The sequence below is a fragment of the Pleurodeles waltl genome, chromosome 2_2 (genome assembly GCF_031143425.1).
Source record: "Pleurodeles waltl isolate 20211129_DDA chromosome 2_2, aPleWal1.hap1.20221129, whole genome shotgun sequence".
Lineage (NCBI taxonomy): Eukaryota > Metazoa > Chordata > Amphibia > Caudata > Salamandridae > Pleurodeles > Pleurodeles waltl.
The window spans coordinates 1,116,706,124-1,116,722,139 of record NC_090439.1 but is presented as its reverse complement, the minus strand read 5'-3'; positions in this window follow the sequence as shown (position 1 = coordinate 1,116,722,139).

Below are 16,016 nucleotides of genomic sequence, written 5' to 3'. Positions count from 1 at the left end.
GCAAATGGGGATGTCAGTGACTCTCACAGGGTTTACTGGGAGGACAACCTCTTGTACACTGAAGCAAGGGATCCAAAACCTGGAGCTGCCAGGAGATTGATGATTCCTCAGGAGTACAGAAAGTTCCTCCTAACTCTTGCTCACGACATTCCCCTTGCTGGACATTTGGGGCAAATGAAAACTTGGGACAGGCTTGTTCCCTTGTTTCATTGCCCTAAAATGTCTGAGGACACAAAAGATTTTTGTAAGTCCTGTGAAACCTGTCAAGCCAGTGGCAAGACAGGTGGCACCCCAAAGGCACCCCTTATTCCACTGCCTGTGGTTGGGGTTCCCTTTGAAAGGGTAGGGGTGAACATAGTTGGCCCCCTTGACCCTCCTACTGCTTCAGGCAATAGGTTTATCTTGGTGGTAGTGGACCATGCCACCAGATATCCTGAAGCAATTCCTCTAAGGACCACTACAGCTCCTGCAGTGGCAAAGGCCCTCCTGGGAATCTTTTCCAGGGTGGGCTTCCCAAAAGAGGTAGTTTCAGACAGAGGAAGCAATTTCATGTCTGCTTACTTGAAGGCCATGTGGAAGGAGTGTGGGGTGACATACAAGTTCACCACACCCTATCATCCACAAACAAATGGACTGGTGGAGAGATTTAACAAAACTCTCAAAGGCATGATTATGGGTCTCCCTGAAAAACTCCGCAGGAGATGGGATATCCTGTTACCATGCCTCCTTTTTGCCTACAGGGAGGTACCCCAGAAAGGAGTGGGCTTCAGCCCCTTTGAACTCCTCTTTGGACACCCTGTTAGGGGTCCACTAACACTTGTCAAGGAGGGTTGGGAACAACCTATAAAAGCTCCAAAGCAAGATATTGTGGATTATGTACTTGGCCTCAGATCAAGGATGGCTGAGTACATGAAAAAGGCCAGTAAAAACCTTCAGGCCAGCCAAGAGCCCCAGAAGCAATGGCATGACCAGAAGGCTGTTTTGGTTCAGAACCAACCAGGGCAGAAAGTGTGGGTCTTGGAGCCTGTGGCCCCAAGAGCACTCCAAGATAAATGGAGTGGACCCCACACAATTGTTGAAAAGAAGGGTGAAGTCACCTATTTAGTTGACTTAGGCACTGCCAGGAGTCCCCTTAGGGTGCTCCATGTCAACCGCCTGAAACCCTACTATGACAGGGCTGATCTCACCCTGCTCATGGCAACTGATGAGGGACAGGAAGAAGACAGTGATCCTCTACCTGATCTCTTCTCTTCCACAGAACAAGATACTCTAGTGGAAGGTGTTGTACTGGCAGATTGTCTTACTGCTGAGCAGAAAGACCACTGCATTAATCTCCTGGGTCAGTTTTCTGAACTCTTCTCTACTGTGCCAGGTACCACTTCTTGGTGTGAGCACACTATAGATACTGGAGACAGCTTGCCTGTCAAAAGTAAAATCTATAGGCAGCCTGACCATGTCAGAGACTGCATAAAGCAAAAGGTGCAGAAAATGTTAGAACAGGGAGTGGTTGAGCACTCTGAAAGTCCATGGGCCTCTCCTGTGGTACTTGTACCAAAACCTCATTCCAAGGATGGAAAGAAGGAAATGCGGTTTTGTGTAGACTACAGAGGTCTCAACCAGGTAACCAAAACTGATGCTCACCCTATACCCAGGGCAGATGAGCTCATAGATACACTGGCATCTGCCAAGTATCTAAGCACTTTTGATTTGACTGCAGGGTATTGGCAGATCAAATTATCAGAAGATGCTAAAGCTAAAACTGCATTTTCAACCATTGGAGGCCATTACCAGTTCACAGTAATGCCTTTTGGTTTGAATAATGCACCTGCCACTTTTCAAAGGTTGGTGAACACAGTCCTGCAAGGGCTGGAAGCTTTCAGTGCAGCATATTTGGACGGTATAGCTGTCTTTAGCTCCAGCTGGGATGATCACCTGGTCCACCTATGGAAAGTTTTGGAGGCCCTGCAAAAGGCAGGCCTCACTATCAAGGCTTCAAAGTGCCAGATAGGGCAGGGGAAGGTGGTTTATCTGGGACACCTGGTTGGTGGGGAACAGATTGCACCACTTCAGGGGAAAATCCAAACAATTATTGATTGGGTTCCCCCTACTACTCAGACTCAGGTGAGAGCCTTTTTAGGCCTCACTGGGTACTACAGGAGGTTCATCAAGAACTATGGCTCCATTGCAGCCCCTCTTAATGACCTCACATCCAAGAAAATGCCTAAAAAGGTATTATGGACAGCAAACTGTCAGAAAGCTTTTGAGGAGCTGAAGCAGGCCATGTGCTCTGCACCTGTCCTGAAAAGCCCTTGTTACTCTAAAACATTCTATGTCCAAACTGATGCATCTGAATTAGGAGTAGGGGCAGTCCTATCACAACTTAATTCTGAGGGCCAGGATCAACCTGTTGCTTTTATTATTAGGAGGTTGACCCCTAGAGAAAAGCGTTGGTCTGCCATTGAGAGGGAGGCCTTTGCTGTGGTCTGGGAACTGAAGAAGTTGAGGCCATACCTGTTTGGCACTCACTTCATTGTTCAGACAGACCACAAACCTCTACTTTGGCTAAAACAAATGAAAGGTGAAAATCCTAAATTGTTGAGGTGGTCCATATCCCTTCAGGGAATGGACTATACAGTGGAACATAGACCTGGGAGTACCCACTCCAATGCAGATGGACTCTCCAGATATTTCCACTTAGACAATGAAGACCCATCAGGTAATGACTAGTCTTATTGTCCTTCGTTTGGGGGGGGGGGGGGTTGTGTAGGAAAGTACCATCTTGCCTGGCATGTTACCCCCATTTTCACTGTATATATGTTGTTTTAGTTGTATGTGTCACTGGGACCCTGCCAGCCAGGGCCCCAGTGCTCATAAGTGTGCCTGACTGTGTTACCTGTGTTATGACTAACTGTCTCACTGAGGCTCTGCTATCCAGAACCTCAGTGGTTATGCTCTCTCATTTCTTTCAAATTGTCACTAACAGGCTAGTGACCAATTTTACCAATTTACATTGGCTTACTGGAACACCCTTATAATTCCCTAGTATATGGTACTGAGGTACCCAGGGTATTGGGGTTCCAGGAGATCCCTATGGGCTGCAGCATTTCTTTTGCCACCCATAGGGAGCTCTGACAATTCTTACACAGGCCTGCCACTGCAGCCTGAGTGAAATAACGTCCACGTTATTTCACAGCCATTTACCACTGCACTTAAGTAACTTATAAGTCACCTATATGTCTAACCTTTACCTGGTAAAGGTTAGGTGCAACGTTACTTAGTGTGAGGGCACCCTGGCACTAGTCAAGGTGCCCCCACATTGTTCAGGGCCAATTCCCCGGACTTTGTGAGTGCAGGGACACCATTACACGCGTGCACTACACATAGGTCACTACCTATGTGTAGCTTCACAATGGTAACTCCGAATATGGCCATGTAACATGTCTATGATCATGGAATTGCCCCCTCTATGCCATCCTGGCATAGTTGGCACAATCCCATGATCCCAGTGGTCTGTAGCACAGACCCTGGTACTGCCAAACTGCCTTTTCAGGGGTTTCACTGCAGCTGCTGCTGCTGCCAACCCCTCAGACAGGTTTCTGCCCTCCTGGGGTCCAGCCAGGCCTGGCCCAGGATGGCAGAACAAAGGACTTCCTCAGAGAGAGGGTGTTACACCCTCTCCCTTTGGAAAATGGTGTGAAGGCAGGGGAGGAGTAGCCTCCCCCAGCCTCTGGAAATGCTTTCATGGGCACAGATGGTGCCCATTTCTGCATAAGACAGTCTACACCGGTTCAGGGACCCCTCAGCCCTGCTCTGGCGCGAAACTGGACAAAGGAAAGGGGAGTGACCACTCCCCTGACCTGCACCTCCCCTGGGAGGTGCCCAGAGCTCCTCCAGTGTGCTCCAGACCTCTGCCATCTTGGAAACAGAGGTGCTGCTGGCACACTGGACTGCTCTGAGTGGCCAGGGCCAGCAGGTGACGTCAGAGACTCCTTCTGATAGGCTCCTTCAGGTGTTGCTAACGTATCCTCTCTCCTAAGTAGCCAAACCCTCTTTTCTGGCTATTTAGGGTCTCTGCTTTGGGGAATTCCTGAGATAACGAATGCAAGAGCTCATCAGAGTTCCTCTGCATCTCTCTCTTCACCTTTTGCCAAGGAATCGACTGCTGACCGCGCTGGAAGCCTGCAAAACTGCAACAAAGTAGCTAAGACGACTACTGCAACTCTGTAACGCTGATCCTGCCGCCTTCTCGACTGTTTTCCTGGTAGTGCATGCTGTGGGGGTAGTCTGCCTCCTCTCTGCACTAGAAGCTCCAAAGAAATCTCCCGTGGGTCGACGGAATCGTCCCCCTGCTACCACAGGCACCAAAGAACTGCATCACCGGTCCCCTGGGTCTCCTCTCAGCACAACGAGCCAGGTCCCTTGAATCCAGCAACTGTGTCCAAGTGACTCCCACAGTCCAGTGACTCTTCAGTCCAAGTTTGGTGGAGGTAAGTCCTTGCCTCCCCACGCCAGACTGCATTGCTGGGAACTGCGACTTTTGCAGCTACTCCGGCCTCTGTGCACTTCCGGCGGAAATCCTTTGTGCACAGCCAAGCCTGGGTCCACAGCACTCCAACCTGCATTGCACGACTTTCTAAGTGGCCCTCTGGCGACGTGGGACTCCTTTGTGCAACTTCGGGTAAGCACTGTTTCACTCTTCTTCGTAGTGCCTGTTCCGGCACTTCTGCGGGTGCTGCCTGCTTCTGAGAGGGCTCTTTGTCTTGCTCGACGCCCCCTCGGTCCCCAGACGCAATTGGCGACATCCTGGTCCCTCCTGGGCCACAGCAGCATCCAAAAACGCCAACAGCACGATTTGCAGCTAGCAAGGCTTGTTGGCGGTCTTTCGGCGGGAAAACACTTCTGCACAACTCTCCACGGCGTGGGGGATCCATCCTCCAGAGGGGAAGTCTCTAGCCCTTGTTGTTTCTGCAGAATCCTCAGCTTCTACTGTCCAGTAGCAGCTTCTTTGCACCCACAGCTGGCATTTCCTGGGCATCTGCCCACCTCCGACTTGCTTGTGACTTTTGGACTTGGTCCCCTTGTTCCACAGGTACCCTCGACTGGAAATCCATCGTTGCTGCATTGCTGGTTTGTGTCTTTCCTGCAGAATTCCCCTGTCACGACTTCTATGTCCTTTGGGGAACTTTAGTGCACATTGCACTCACTTTTCAGGGTCTTGGGGTGGGCTATTTTTCTAACCCTTACTATTTTCTAATAGTCCCAGCGACCCTCTACAAGGTCACATAGGTTTAGGGTCCATTTGTGGTTCGCATTCCACTTTTGGAGTATATGGTTTGTGTTGCCCCTATCCCTATGTGTCCCCATTGCATCCTATTGTAACTATACATTGTTTGCACTGTTTTCTAAGACTATACTGCATATTTTTGGTATTGTGTACATATATCTTGTGTATATTTGCTTTCCTCATACTGAGGGTACACTCTGAGATACTTTGGCATATTGTCATAAAAATAAAGTACCTTTATTTTTAGTATATCTGTGTATTGTGTTTTCTTATGATATTGTGCAAGTTACACTAGTGGTACTGTAGGAGCTTCATTCGTCTCCTAGTTCAGCCTAAGCTGCTCTGCTAAGCTACCATTATCTATCAGCCTAAGCTGCTAGACACCCTATACACTAATAAGGGATACCTGGGCCTGGTGCAAGGTGCAAGTACCCCTTGGTATTCACTACAAGCCAGTCCAGTCTCCTACACCAGGGCCCAGTGCTCATAGTGAGAAACCTATGTTGTAAGTGTGGTTGTTATGTGTCACTGGGATCCTGCTAGCCAGGACCCCAGTGCTCATAAGTTTGTGGCCTATATGTATGTGTTCCCTGTGTGATGCCTAACTGTCTCACTGAGGCTCTGCTAACCAGAACCTCAGTGGTTATGCTCTCTCTGCTTTCCAAATTTGTCACTAACAGGATAGTGACTACATTTACTAATTCACATTGGCATACTGCTACACCCATATAATTCCCTAGTATATGGTACTGAAGTACCCAGGGTATTGGGGTTCCAGGAGATCCCTATGGGCTGCAGCATTTCTTTTGCCACACGTAGGGAGCTCTGACAATTCTTACAGAGGCCTGCCAGTGCAGCCTGAGTGAAATAACGTCCACGTTATTTCACAGCCATTTACCACTGCACTTAAGTAACTTATAAGTCACCTATATTTCTAACCTTCACCTGGTGATGGTTGGGTGCAAGGTTACCTAGTGTGTGGGCACCCTGGCACTAGCCAAGGTGCCCCCACATCGTTCAGGGCAAATTCCCCGGACTTTGTGAATGCGGGGACACCATTACACGTGTGCACTATACATAGGTCACTACCTATGTATAGCGTCACAATGGTAACTCCGAACATGGCCATGTAACATGTCTAAGATCATGGAATTGTCACCCCAATGCCATTCTGGCATTGGCTGGGCAATTCCATGATCCCCCGGGTCTCTAGCACAGAACCCGGGTACTGCCAAACTGCCTTTTCAGGGTTTTCACTGCAGCTGCTGCCAACCCCTCAGACAGGTTTCTGCCCCCCTGGGGTCCAGGCAGCCCTGGCCCAGGAAGTCAGAACAAATGATTTCCTCTGAGAGAGGGTGTTACACCCTCTCTCTTTGGAAATAGGTGTGAAGGCTGGGGAGGAATAGCCTCCCCCAGCCTCTGGAAATGCTTTGATGGGCACAGATGGTGCCCATCTCTGCATAAGCCAGTCTACACCGGTTCAGGGATCCCCCAGCCCTGCTCTGGTGCGAAACTGGACAAAGGAAAGGGGAGTGGCCACTCCCCTGACCTGCACCTCCAAGGGGACGTCCCCAGAGCTCCTCCAGTGTGTCCCAGACCTCTGCCATCTTGGAAACAGAGGTGTTTGAGGCACACTGGACTGCTCTGAGTGGCCAGTGCCAGCAGGTGACGTCAGAGGCTCCTTCTGATAGGCTCTTACCTCTCTTGGTAGCCTGCATCACCGGTCCTCTGGGTCCCCTCTCAGCACGACGAGCGTGGTCCCTCGAACTCAGCAACTCTGTCCAAGTGACTCCCACAGTCCAGTGACTCTTCAGTCCAAGTTTGGTGGAGGTAAGTCCTTGCCTCCCCACGCTAGACTGCATTGCTCGGTACCGCGTGATTTGCAGCTGCTCGGCTCCTGTGCACTCTTCCAGGATTTCCTTCGTGCACAGCCAAGCCTGGGTCCCCGACACTATAACCTGCAGTGCAAAACCTTCTGAGTTGTCCTCCGGCGTCATGGGACTCCCTTTTGTGACTTCGGGTGGACTCTGGTTCACTTTTCTTCTAAGTGCCTGATCAGGTACTTCTGCGGGTGCTGCCTGCTTCTGTGAGGGCTCCCTGACTTGCTGGGCGCACCCTCTGTCTCCTCATCCAAGTGGCGACATCCTGGTCCCTCCTGGCCACAGCAGCATCCAAAAACCCTAACCGCAACCCTTGCAGCTAGCAAGGCTTGTTTGCGGTCTTTCTGCGTGGGATTACCTCTGCAAGCTTCTTCACGACGTGGGACATCCATCCTCCAAAGGGGAAGTTCCTAGTCCTCTTTGTTCTTGCAAAACACCAAGCTTCTTCCATCCGGTGGCAGCTTCCTTGCACCCTCAGCTGGCATTTCCTGGGCTCCTGCCCACTCTTGACACTGTCGCGACTCTTGGACTTGGTCACCTTGTCTTACAGGTACTCAGGTCCGGAAATCCACTATTGTTGCATTGCTGGTGTTTGTTCTCCTTGCAGAATCCCCCTATCACGACTTCTGTGCTCTCTGGGGGTAGTAGTTGCACTTTACACCTACCTTTCAGGGTCTTGGGGTGGGCTATTTTTCTAACCCTCACTGTTTTCTTACAGTCCCAGCGACCCTCTACAAGCTCACATAGGTTTTGGGTCCATTCGTGGTTTGCATTCCACTTTTGGAGTATATGGTTTGTGTTGCCCCTATTGTCACGGTTTTGGGCGGGTCTGATCAGGACTCTGGTTGGGACACCCCTTGAGGTCACCGAATATCCTAAAGAGGTAGTGTACTGGGGCAGAAGAGCAGCTAAAGGCATACATGGAAAGGACAGCTATGGTCAGACACAGGAAACAGGAAAGTAAAAGCAGAGTAACCCTTGTGTGAACAATTGGGAAACTGATTACTAGTGGTCAAACATGCTGGGGTTGTACACAGAGTAAGGCGCAGAACCTCCCACAGTGACAGGGAATCTCAATGCCTCTGTGCAGTTTGCTCTTACAGATAGTCACCCTGCCAGCCCCATAGAAAGGAGGCAGCAGAAGTGATTCTGTCTCTGGACCCTAGAGCACAAACAAGGATAGTACTTACAAACACAAGACACGCTCTTGTGGGTCCAGCTGGAAACAGTGGCGATTCCTGAGAAAACAGCAATAGCACACTGTCACTGTCAGGCACGAAAGACAACGTACAACAATGGACAAATATGGGGGCTGGAATTGCCTCCTGGAAACCAGGAGCCAACCCCAGTACAAAGGAGGACACTTATGCACTGGTGAAGACTGATAGAACACTTACCAGACACAAAGAACCAAGAAGAAACAGAAACAGAAGGGAACAAACAAAGAGGCAAAGGGAAGAACTGGGAACAGGCTCAGGCTGAAGTAAAGGCGGGACTAGGACTTGAAAACAGGGCACAAACTTCTGGCTGGGACAAACAGAGACAGGACTGGGAAACTGAGAGCAGGCTCTGGCTGGAACAGGCAAGGACAGGGCTGGAATACAGGGAGCAGGAAATGAGCAGTAAACAGGACTGGGAAACAGAGAGAAGGTTCAGGCTGAAACAAGGCAGGAGCAGGGCAGAGAAACAGGGAGCAGGCTCTGGAAGAAACAAACAGGTACAAGGCTAAGAGATAGGGAGCTGACTCTGGCTGGAACAATCAGGAGCAGGGCAGAGAAACAGGAAACAGGATCAAGCTGGAACAGAACAGGAACAAAACTGGAACACTGTAGGAGGCTGGCCTGGCTTGTAGTGGGTACCAAGGGGTACTTACACTCTGTACCAGGTCCAGTTATCCCTTATTAGTGTAGAAGAGGTGTTTCTAGCAGCTTAGGCTGATAGAAGGTAGCTATAGCAGAACAGCTTAGGCTGAACTAGGAGACATGCAAAGTTCCTACTATACCACTGGTGTCATATGCACAATATCATAAGAAAACACAATACACAGGTATACTAAAAATAAAAGTACTTTATTTTTATGACAATATGCCAAATGTATCTCAGTGAGTACCCTCAGTATGAGGATGCCAAATATACACAAGATATATGTACACAATACCAAAAATATGCAGTAATAGCAAAAGGAAGTAATGCAAGGAGTGTAAAGTTACAATGTATTGCAATAGGAGCACATAGGTACAGGGGCAACACAAACCATATACTTCAAAAGTGGAATGCGAATAACGTTTGGACCCCAAACCTATGTGAGCTCGTAGAGGGTCTCTGGGACTGTAAGAAAACAGTGAGGGTTAGAAAAATAGCCCACCCCAAGACCCTGAAAAGTAGGTGTAAAGTGCACCTATATTCCCCAGAGAGCACAGAAGTCGTGATAGGGGAATTCTGCAAGAAAGAACAACACCAGCAATGCAACCAAAGTGGATTTCTGGACGAGAGTACCTGTGGAACAAGGGGACCAAGTCCAAGAGTCGCGACAAAGTCGAGATTGGGCAGATGCCCAGGAAATGCCAGCTGAGGGTGCAAAGGAGCTGCCACCGGAATGGTAGAAGCTGTGGATTCTGCAAGAACGAAGAGGGCTAGAAACTTCTCCTTTGGAGGATGGATGTCCCACGTCGTGTAGAAGCTTGCAGAGGTATTCCCACGCAGAAAGACCACAAACAAGCCTTGCTAGCTGCAAGGGTCGCGGTTAGGGTTTTTGATGCTGCTGTGGCCCAGGAGGGACCGGGATGTTGCCACTTGCGTGAGGAGACAGAGGGGGCATCCAGCAAGACAGGGAGCCCTCTCAGAAGCAGGCAGCACCCGCAGAAGTGCCGGAACAGGCACTACAAAGAAGGGTGAACCGGAGCTCACCCGAAGTCACAAAAGGAGATCCCACGACGCCGGAGGACAACTCAGGAGGTTGTGCACTGCAGGTTAGAGTGTCGGGGATCCAGGCTTGGCTGTGCACGAAGGAAATCCTGGAAGAGTGCACAGGAGCCGGAGCAGCTGCAAATCACGCGGTACCCAGCAATGCAGTCTAGCGTGGGGAGGCAAGGACTTACCTCCACCAAACTTGGACTGGAGTCACTGGACTGTGGGAGTCACTTGGACAGAGTTGCTGAGTTCCAGGGACCACGCTCGTCGTGCTGAGAGGGGACCCAGAGGACCGGTGATGCAGTCTTTTGTTGCCTGAAGTTGCAGGGGGAAGATTCCGTCGACCCACTGGAGATTTCTTCGGAGCTTCTAGTGCAGAGAGGAGGCAGACTACCCCCACAGCATGCACCACCAGGAAAACAGTCGAGAAGGCGGCAGGATCAGCGATACAAGGTTGCAGTAGTCGTCTTTGCTACTTTGTTGCGGTTTTGCAGGAGTCCTGAGCAGTCCGCGGTCGATTCCTTGGCAGAAGGTGAAGAGAGAGATGCAGAGGAACTCTGATGAGCTCTTGCATTCGTTATCTCAAGAATGTCCCAAAGCAGAGACCCTAAATAGCCAGAAAAGGAGGTTTGGCTACCTAGGAAGGAGGATAGGCTAGCAACACAGGTAAGAGCCTATCAGGAGGAGTCTCTGACGTCACCTGCTGGCACTGGCCACTCAGAGCAGTCCAGTGTGCCAGCAACACCTCTGTTTCCAAGATGGCAGAGGTCTGGAGCACACTGGAGGAGCTCTGGGCACCTCCCCTGGGAGGTGCAGGTCAGGGGAGTGGTCACTCCCCTTTCCTTTGTCCAGTTTCGCGCCAGAGCAGGGCTGGGGGATCCCTGAACCGGTGTAGACTGGCTTATGCAGAGATGGGCACCATCTGTGCCCATCAAAGCATTTCCAGAGGCTGGGGGAGGCTACTCCTCCCCAGCCCTGACACCTTTTTCCAAAGGAGCCTCTCTCTGAGGAAGTCCTTTGTTCTGCCTTCCTGGGCCAAGCCTGGCTGGACACCAGGAGGGCAGAAACCTGTCTGAGGGGTTGGCAGCAGCAGCAGCTGCAGTGAAACCCCGGGAAAGGTAATTTGTCAGTACCCGGGTCTGTGCTAGAGACCCGGGGGATCATGGAATTCTCTCCCCAATGCCAGGATGGCATTGGGGTGACAATTCCACGATATTAGACATGTTACATGGCCATGTTCGGAGTTACCATTGTGACGCTATACATAGGTAGTGACCTATGTATAGTGCACGCGTGTAATGGTGTCCCCGCACTCACAAAGTCCGGGGAATTTGCCCTGAACGATGTGGGGGCACCTTGGCTAGTGCCAGGGTGCCCACACACTAAGTAACTTGGCACCCAACCTTCACCAGGTGAAGGTTAGACATATAGGTGACTTATAAGTTACTTAAGTGCAGTGAAAAATGGTTGTGAAATAATGTGGGCATTATTTCACTCAGGCTGCAGTGGCAGGCCTGTGTAAGAATTGTCAGAGCTCCCTATGGGTGGCAAAAGAAATGCTGCAGCCCATAGGGATCTCCTGGAACCCCAATACCCTGGGTACCTCAGTACCATATACTAGGGAATTATAAGGGTGTTTCAGTATGCCAATGTGAACTGGTGAATTTGGTCACTAGCCTGTTAGTGACAATTTAGAAAGCAGAGAGAGCATAACCACTGAGGTTCTGGTTAGCAGAGCCTCAGTGAGACAGTTAGTCATCACACAGGGAACACATACAGGGCACACTTATGAGCACTGGGGCCTTGGCTGGCAGGGTCCCAGTGACACATACACTAAAACAACATATATACAGTGAAATATGGGGGTAACATGCCAGGCAAGATGGTACTTTCCTACAAACACCATCCGACAAAGGGTCTGTAACACAAAGGAATCAAAATCCAATGCACGACGGGGATCTTGAGGAAATGGCTGCTTATAAGCAGTTCCAAGCTGGGCTGCACAGGAGAGGTCTCAGGTGTGTGTAGTTTCAGACACTTGCAAGTCCTGGAGGAGAGGATCCAGTGAAAAGGAGCAACTGGACTTCTCCCATAGAAAACAATGGGAAACAGAATCATGGCTTTCCTGACTACCAGGCTGTGCATTATGGGATTTGCAGTCCCAGGAAGCAAATGTAGTACTACAAAAGTATACCATGGCCAAAAGAGAAACAAACCGGAGTCAGCAAGGGACTTTAGATAACTGTTCAAGGTGATTCCCAGGCTTCTGACAGTCCCCTTCAGCGCCCCCTAGAAATGGGACGACAGTCATAACAGTATACCCCCTCCCACCAGTCTGCTCAAGAAGAGAAGGCAATCCTTTGGCTGAAAAAAGTTGAAGAGAAAAAGCCACAGCAAGAAAATCCAACACCAACCTTGGTTGATACGTTTACAGTCCTGCCACAGATGAATCATCCAATGAGCAGAGCATGTATTAATACCCATATGAGCTCCAATGTCTTTCCTCTTTATTGTTCGATTGATATGGGAGGAGTGCATGGAGTTGGTTTCTGGTGAAGTGGATTCAGGAGCAAGGAGATCTGGAAAGGCATTATGGGTGGTATTCTTTATGACATTAGTTTCCTGTTCAGTACTTTCTTCTTTGGAGGAGATAATTGCCGTATTAGTAACTGTCAGGTCTGTAATACCTTCTGACAAGCAGGATTTGTCTGTTTCTGCAGCAGTATTTACATTGATTGTGGTCTGAGGCTTGCAAAGCATAGAGACTTGGGAGGCATGGGTAACTGGTGTTCTCAAGGTAAACATGAAAAAGTCAGAATTATCATTCGTCTTGGATGACTTCGGAGTATCAAATACAGGAGCAACAAGAGTTTTCAAGCCTTTAGAAACTGGATTAACATCTGAAAATGTTGAAGTTCCACAAGCTAATTCTTTAGGGTGATCTTCAGACAAGACTGAGATTTCATCATTGCAAGTGCTCTGTGGTGTATTCATGGCATCAGAAATGGTTTCTTTGCAAAGCGTTTCTACTACAGGTAGTTGATCTTCAACTCTGTTAACACTGAAAGGTTGTTCTTTGGAAAGAAATGGAACTGGAGTCTCTTCAGAAATCGCCTTTACACTGGTATCTAAATTTTCAGCTCTTGCCTTTGAATTGATGATGGTTTCTTGCAATAAAACACTAAGAACAGTACTTATCATCAGATCTTCGAATACAAGATTCAAATTCAAGTCTTTAGTTTTAGTGGGAAATATTACATCTTTCAGTACGTGAGCTTCGGTTTCAGATGGCTGGTTTTCAGGAGTCTTTAATTTCAGGGACACAGCAGGTGACGTTGGTGTGGCTGGTTTTACATTAAGATCAGATACCGGTAGATCAAAGATCTGTTCTTCAGTAACCGTTGAGCTGGAAACAGGATACACAGTGGCAAGGAACAGTAAGTCGGCATCAGTGGTTGAGGCTGCAACTGTGTCCAGTTCTAGGAGAAGGCTCTCATTTCTTATGACAGGCTGTTTAGTTTCAGATTGCTGTCTTTCTTCTTTGTTTGAAATCTCCATGGTTTGCTTTGACACAGAAGAGATTTTTAAACTTTCTGAGAAGTCCATTACATTCTTAGTAATTGCGGGTATTTCTTCACGGTTAGAAAATTCCATTAATTCACTTGAAACAGGAACTGTCTCTTCATTATCTGAAAATTCTATGATATTGTTTGAAAGGGCAGGAGTATCCCCACAATCTGAGAATTCTGGTATGTGCGCCATTTGAACAGCACTATCTGCAGGTTTGTTCACGGCAAGGCAGGAACCACTGTCATCACTAGATTTAGATTCTTCAACACTGTTGCACAACTTGCCATTAATCTCCAGTAAAGTCATATCTTGGTTTCTTAAGGTGCAGCTATTGGAGTCTGCATCAGAACTCTCTTCTTCCTTTGGCTTTATTTGTTCTGATAGAGGGGCTGAGACACTTCCCTCTGAAGACTCTGATCCATCCTTTGAATCAAGAGGTGTCAAATCTCTCAGAGATGTCAGAGATCCAGTCAACTGTACAGGAATTTTCACTGGAGAACTACAGGCTGAGAGAGAGTCTGAGGAGGCTGATATATTTATAACTGGAGCTGTCTTTTGACTGTCATTAATAGAAGGGACAATCTGCTCCATAGAAGTCTTTGGAGAGGCACACAAAGTAGCATACTGTTCTTTAAGCCAAAGCTGGTGATCATTTTCTTTTTTCAAGTTTTCAAATTGCCTTGCAGTAGTTTCCATCAGCTGCTCTGTTACTTCTTCTACCTTACAGATAAACAGAATGTCTGGTTCTGGCAACAGTGAAATATGCATGGATGAAATGAGCCCACATGCACGATTTCTTGTGTATGTTACAACATAATCATCATAGAAGTCCAATATCTGCCTTTTAACCTGCCAAAACTGCTCTTTTTAGTGTGTGTTTGTCCATATTGTTATCAAACCCACTCAGAATAGAAAAGGGTTTAGCAGAGCTTTTAGGGATTGAGACTGGGGTATTATCATCCAGTTTGGGAGGAGCACAAGCCATTTGAGTTGAAATAAGGAATCCCACAGTTTTTACTGATCCCTTAGATACAGGGTCTAGACTGCTGACTTGAAAACTCTGAGGGACTGATAGGTCTTTATAAGAGTCAGCACTGCACTTTGAATTCTGAGAAAATGGCCTAGATGGGCTGAAGCACTCAACAGAAAACAAGGGAATCCCTAGTGTGGCTTCTTGAACAGTGTCAGGGTTCTTTGTTTTGACAGAGTCCTGGAAGTGAATTTGGGATGCACTAGCATGAGGCAAGGAATTAACCAGGTTTTCTTGAGAGTAAATGTCTTGTGTAGGAGTAGCAAAAGCACTTTCACTGTTAGGAACATTCTCCCCTGTTTGAGGTAATAGAACCTCCAAAAACTCATTATTACTTTGTAATGCTTCTACAGACAGGGATTGGGGATCATAATCACAGATATTATAATAGTTGAGCATTGATGGATCAGCAAGCCACGCAATGTAGTACTGCATTTGCAATCTTTGATTTTCTTTAACAAGTCTATCCTTTAAACTAAGGCCTTTTTTAGAGGTCTTCAGAGAACGTCTAGGTTTAGAAAGGGGTGTCTTAACATGACAGGAAAGCATTTTAGGTCTGTGTGTGCCTTCACTGCCTGGGGAGCTTGACATTTTTGGTTTGTGCATTCTGTCATGGTTTCGGGCGGGTCTGATCAGGACTCTGGTTGGGACACCCCTTGAGGTCACCGAATATCCTAAAGAGGTAGTGTACTGGGGCAGAAGAGCAGCTAAAGGCATACATGGAAAGGACAGCTATGGACAGACACAGGAAACAGGAAAGTAAAAGCAGAGCAACCCTTGTGTGAACAATTGGGAAACTGATTACTAGTGGTCAAACATGCTGGGGTTGTACACAGAGTAAGGCGCAGAACCTCCCACAGTGACAGGGAATCTCAATGCCTCTGTGCAGTTTGCTCTTACAGATAGTCACCCTGCCAGCCCCATAGAAAGGAGGCAGCAGAAGTGATTCTGTCTCTGGACCCTAGAGCACAAACAAGGATAGTACTTACATACACAGGACACGCTCTTGTGGGTCCAGCTGGAAACAAAGTGGCGATTCCTGAGAAAACAGCAATAACACACTGTCACTGTTAGGCACGAAAGACAACGTATAACACTAGACAAGGATGGGGGCTGGAATTGCCTCCTGGAAACCAGGAGCCAACCCTAGTACAAAGGTGGACACTTATACACTGGTGAAGACTGATAGAACACTTACCAGACACAAAGAACCAAGAAGAAACAGAAACAGAAGGGAACAAACAAAGAGGCAGAGGCAAGAACTGGGAACAGGCTCAGGCTGAAGTAAAAGCAGGACTAGGACTTGAAAACAGGGCACAAACTTCTGGCTGGGACAAACAGA